This window comes from Hordeum vulgare, chromosome 5H, assembly GCF_904849725.1.
Source record: "Hordeum vulgare subsp. vulgare chromosome 5H, MorexV3_pseudomolecules_assembly, whole genome shotgun sequence".
Taxonomy (NCBI): domain Eukaryota; kingdom Viridiplantae; phylum Streptophyta; class Magnoliopsida; order Poales; family Poaceae; genus Hordeum; species Hordeum vulgare.
Window position 1 is genome coordinate 451,017,855 of NC_058522.1, and position 6,285 is coordinate 451,024,139.

Below are 6,285 nucleotides of genomic sequence, written 5' to 3' on the forward strand. Positions count from 1 at the left end.
AACGAGAACCACATCACCAAGTGCCTCATGGGAAAAGGTATCAATCAGGTAACTCCCATCATTAAGACCAACATTGCTTCTGCTCCTTCATTGTTAAATTGTGTTGAAGATAGTGATGTTGGGGAACTTAATGAGCATGATCTTGATAAGTTTCTGTGCACTATTAAGGGAGAACCCAAGAAGTACTTTGTTGCTCTCTTGGAACAACTGGGCGAGGCCACTGACCTCATTAAGACTCATGAGGAGACCATCTCCGAGCTTCAGGGACATAGTCGTGACTATGCCGATGAAATTGCCGAATTATCTAGTGCTCTAGAAGAGGAGCGCACTCTTTGTTTGGCTCTTGAGGAGTCATATAACGATGACTGCGCTAAAATGCAAAAGAAACTAGATCATGATGTTGTTCTTACTCGTATGCTTAAATCTGAAAAGTATGCTCTTGGGGTTGGCCATGACATACTCAAAGAGGAGTTTGACATACTTGACAAGGCCCACAAAGCCTTGAAAGGTGCTCATTTCTCTCTGAAAGAGTCTCATGATCAACTCCAAGCAAAGCTTACCAAGGAGATCTCTACTTGTCCTCCCTTTGTGTTAATTGATAATGCTTGTGCAACTAACCCCTGTTGTGAGCATGTACATCTTGTGGAGGAAAATGCCAAGTTAAAAGAGAAACTTGAGAAGGGCCTTGTGGCATGCATACAAGGTGAGAAGAGTCTGAACGATCTCTTGAGCACTCAAAAGGGTGTTGTAGGAAAGGAAGGACTTGGACTTACCTCCAAGTCAAAAGGTAAAAGGAGGAACAAAAACAAACGATCTCTCACCCTCATGGACATCTTTGTCAAAGAGGGTGAGGGGACTCAGAAGGTGAACGGGAACAAGGTGGACTATGGGAACCCCAAGAAGGGAAAAACCGTTCCTACTAACACAGCCGGCAAACTCAATTCTTCTTATGTTTTGTGTTGTGCTAGTGATGGGCATGTTTATGCCATATTTGTTGGTTCCTACGATGAGGATATTGAATGGGCTATCTGGGTTCCTAAGACCCTTGTCTCTAACATGAAAGGACCCATTAAAAAATGGGTACCTAAAACCAAGCCTTGATCTGTTGCAGGAGTTTGCTTTCGGTGGGGTGTCATGGTTGCTCGATAGTGGAGCAACAAATCATATGACCGGAAGCAAGGACTTAGTGGTGGATGTGCATCCTTCTCCATCTATGCCCACCCATGTCCAATTCGCCGATGCATCCTCTTCAAAGGTATTGGGATTTGGTAAGGTGGTCGTCTCTCAAGATTTATCTATTGAGAAGGTCATGCTTGTCGAGTCACTTGCCTACAATTTACTTTCGGTTTGTCAACTTGCAATTATGGGTTTTTCCACATTCTTTAATATTGACACTGTGGTCCTCCTGAGGAGCAAGACTCTTAAAGTAGCCTATGTTGGACATGTAGAAAATGGTCTTTATGTGGTGAACTTCTCAAAGCGACCCACTAGGACTGCGACATGTTTAATGGCTAAAGTTGACGTGGGCTGGCTTTGGCATCGCCGTTTAGCTCATGTCAATATGAGATCTTTGCAAAGTCTTCTGACAGGGGACCATGTTCGTGGACTAACAAATGTGAGCTTTGCTAAAGATCGTGTTTGCAGTGCCTGCATTGAAGGAAAGATTCATGAAACTGCTCATCGTCCAACGACTCTTATCTACACTAAGAGGCCATTGGAACTTCTCCATATGGATCTGTTTGGTCCTCCATCATTTGATAGTCTTGGAGGCAGAAAGTATTGCTTGGTGATTGTTGACGACTACTCAAGATATACCTGGGTATATTTCTTTAAAAAGAAGAGTGAAACTCAACAAACAGTCATCAACTTTGCTAATGAAGCGCAACGTCAACATGAAGCAAAGATCTTGATGATTAGGAGTGACAACGGCACCGAGTTCAAGAACTACACCTTAGATGAGTTTCTAGGTGATGAGGGAATAAAACACCAATATTCTGCACCATATACACCTCAGCAAAACGGCGTGGCAGAAAGGAAGAACCCGACCTTGATAGACGCTGCAAGGACAATGATGGCAGAATTCAAATCTCCATATAACTTCTGGGCAGAGGCCATCAACAGAGCATGTCATGCATCCAATCGGCTCTACATCCGCAAAGGCTTGAACAAGACTCCGTATGAGATTCTAACTGGAAACAAACCCAATCTCAAGTACTTCCGGGTATTCGGTTGTAAGTGTTTCATTCTCAAGAAAGGAGCACGGTTAGCTAAATTTGATTCTAGAGCACATGAGGGTATCTTTGTTGGTTATGCTACAAACTCTCATGCTTACCGTGTCCTCAACAAGTCCACCGGACTAATTGAGGAGACGTGTAACATAGAGTTTGATGAAAATAATGGCTCCCAAGTGGAGCAAAGTGGTCTTTGTGATGTAGGTGATGAAATTCCTCCCCAAGCCATAAGAAGAATGGGGATTGGTCAAATACTCCCCGTTGAGGAACCCCTTGTGGCCGAAGGAGAAGGAAAATTCTCTACTCAAGTGGAGCCATCACCTCCACAAGCCCCACACGCTTCCAATGAACAAAGAGAAGACCCTCAACAAAATAAACTAGCTCAAGGTCAAGAGAAATTGCCCAACGAAGATGATGTGTCTCAGAATATTCAAGCACTACCCCAAGACTCCGAACCTGCTCATGATCAAGATCAAGTGCAACCCCGAGATCCAGACCAAGTAGAAGCACAAGATCAAGATCAAGAGCAACCACAAATACAAGAACAAACTAGTGAACCTGCTCAAGTCGAAGGACAAGATGATCAGGAGGCTGTCTCACAATTCCCCTCTGGAGCTCCAACAGCCGGCTCAAGACGCAAGGGCAAGCAAAGGAAACAAGTCGATGCTCCCGCATTATCTAATGAAGAACTCTTGGAGCGTCGAGCAGCCAAGAATGCGAACAAGCTGAGAGTCAAGTCACATCTTATGAAGAATGTACTTGGCAGTTTAAAAACGGGAGTATCCACCCGTCAACAGCTTTGGAATTATTGTGAGCATCAAGCGTTTGTCTCGTATTGTGAACCTCAACAGGTAGAGGAAGCGCTCGATGATGAGGATTGGCTTATGGCCATGCACGAAGAACTTAACAACTTCGAGCGCAACCAAGTCTGGGATTTAGTGCCTCGGCCAACGCATGAACATAATGTTATCGGGACCAAATGGATATTCAAGAACAAGCAAGATGCCAAGGGAATTGTGATTCGAAACAAGGCAAGATTGGTGGCTCAAGGGTACTCCCAAGTTGAGGGTATCGACTAGGGTGAAACCTTTGCCCCTCTTGCTCGTCTAGAATCTATTCGCATGTTGCTTGCATTTGCTTCTCATCATAACTTCAAATTACAACAAATGGATGTGAAAAGTGCCTTTCTTAATGGTCCTTTGAATGAGTTGGTCTATGTCAAACAACCCCCGGGATTCGAACATCCCAAGCTCCCCAATCATGTGTACAAACTCAATAAGGCACTCTATGGCCTTAAACAAGCCCCACGCGCGTGGTATGAGTATCTTACTGAGTTGTTACAAGATCGTGGGTTTGAAATTGGGAAGATAGATCCCACTCTTTTTACTAACAGGGTTAAAGGGGATTTGTTCATATGCCAACTATATGTTGATGATATTATTTTTGATTCTCCTAACATTTCCTTCAATGAAGATTTTGCTGCACTAATGACTGAGAAGTTTGAGATGTCCATGATGGGAGAGTTGAAGTTCTTCCTCGGGTTTGAGATTAGACAAGGTCTAGAAGGGACATTCATCAAACAAGCCAAGTACACTCAAGACATGCTCAAACGGTTCGAGCTCGAAGATGTCAAACCGGTCAAGTTCCCCATGCCAACAAGATGCAAGCTTGACAGTGATCCCAATGGTAAAGCAGTGGATCGAAAGGTATACCGCTCCATGATTGGATCCCTCCTTTACCTTTGTGCATCTAGACCGGATATTATGTTGAGTGTAGGGATATGTGCACGGTTTCAATCCGCACCAAAAGAAAGCCATTACATGGATGTTAAGCGAATCTTACGATATTTGGCTCATACCCCAAACTTTGGCCTCTGGTATCCCAAAGGAGCAAACTTCAATCTAGTTGGCTATTCTGACTCAGATTGGGCAGGAGATTGTGTAGAGAGGAAGTCAACGTCTGGAGGATGCCAATTCCTTGGTCGCTCATTGGTAAGTTGGTCGTCAAAGAAGCAGAATTGCGTCTCCTTATCATCCACCGAAGCTGAGTATGTGGCGGCTGCAAGTTGTTGTGCACAATTGCTATGGATGAGGCAAAATTTAAAGGATTATGGTGTCACTTGTGACAAAGTGCCTCTTCTATGTGACAATCAAAGCGCCATCAAGATTTCCCTCAATCCGGTGCAACATAGCAAAACCAAACATATTGATATTCGTCATCACTTCATTCATGAACATATCAAGCTAGGTGATATTGAGGTTCACTTCATCCACATTGAAGAGCAACTTGTAGATATTTTCACTAAGCCTCTAGATGAAGCAAGGTTCCGGGAGTTAAGGCATGAGCTAAATATCATTGATTCAAGTAATGTGGATTGAAACTAGGCATGTTGCACCTCACTTTGCATTCCATCTTGGTCTAGATGTAGGCATGGACATAGGGGGAGTGTTGTTCTCTCAATGAACTTTCCCTCCCCCCCATTATGCATAAATCAATCTAGTATTTCACTTTAGCCATTGTCAAATGGCACTTGTGCTTCAAAGACGAGCATTGGTCATGAACCCAAGGATAATTCTTCGCGGTGTCATACCATTGTCTCAAACATAGGTGGCTTCGGCCACCGCCCCTCCCACCTTTCTTTTCTATAGAAGAAAGGATATACAATGACAAGTCAGTACATTTTTCTAGGTGTTATCTTGTTTTTACTTACTTGTCATTTGCCCAAGTTCTTCTCTTATCCTAGGCCGCGTTGTGACATTTGTAGCGGTACTACCGCCAGGGGTAGCGGTACTACCGCCAGGACCCCAGCGGTACTACCGCTAGGTATGGCGGTACTACCGCCAGGATTCCCATCTAACACGACCGAATAGGAAATTTTTAGGGCTGTCTCAAGGGGGAGCAGTACTACCGCCAGGGGGAGCGGTACTACCACCAGGACCCCAGCGGTACTACCGCCAGGTCCATAGCGGTACTACCGCTGGCCCGTACCCCTTGGGCTATATAAAGGAGGGGGAGCCCGTTTTTCTCAGGCTCTTTCTTCTTTCTCGCGGCTCCTCCCTCCCCTAGCCCGAAATCCCCCTAGTTTGATCTCGTTTCGTGGAGCTCCTTCTCTCCGTTGGATTGGAAGGGTTGCTCCACCTCTCCTTCCTCCTCCAAGGGCCATGAATCCCGGTAAAGCTCCTCCCCTTCTTCTATTTGGTTGATGTTCTTGTTCTAGGGTTAGGAGCATTGGGGGATTGGATCCATGTCTTTGATCTTGTGCCTTGTTCTTGGATGGCATGAAGGAGATATTTGAGGGGAGTGTAGGTCCTATGAATCGTTGCTGATTATTTTGCCATGCCCTAGGATTTACTTGTTTTAGATCTAGCACTTGAACTATGTTTGGATTAGATCTAAAACTTGCTCTCTCTTGCCTAGGCATGTACTTATTTTGGTGATACATGTGATCCTCATGTGAGTAGGGCTGGGGTGGAGTTCTTAGTGTTCATATACAGCCCATGCTCCTCGTAAAAATCATGTAGCCCTATGCATGAGGTCTATTTTTATCTGTCAGATCTGAAAATCGAACCCCAGCGGTACTACCGCCAGGGGTAGCGGTACTATCGCCAGGACCCCCAGTGGTACTACCGCTAGGACCCCAGCAGTACTACCGCCAGGGGTAGTGGTACTACCGCTAGGCCCCAGCGGTACTACCGCCAGGAGGATTCACTGTGCATTCTTTTCATGTGCTTGGCAATGAGTGTTTATTTTTCTGCTTTTTCTAGTTCATTGCCTTGACTCTTTTTGTCGCTTCTTTTCGATGTGTGTTTTGTGTCACACGTAGTTCTCGCCGTTTGAACCCCCCACGGGACATGCAGTCAAAGCAGTTTCGCAACCCAGAGGCTCCCGAGGGGTCTGCCACCTCAGGTTTGCAACCCAAAAAGCAGTCCTTCAAGAAGTCAGCACACAAGGATATGGAGATCAATGTCCGAACAATGTCCCCCAAGGACTTTCTGTAGTTTCGCACTCAGAACCATTATCTCAAAGAGAAGTCTGTGATCAAGAATGTTGACCA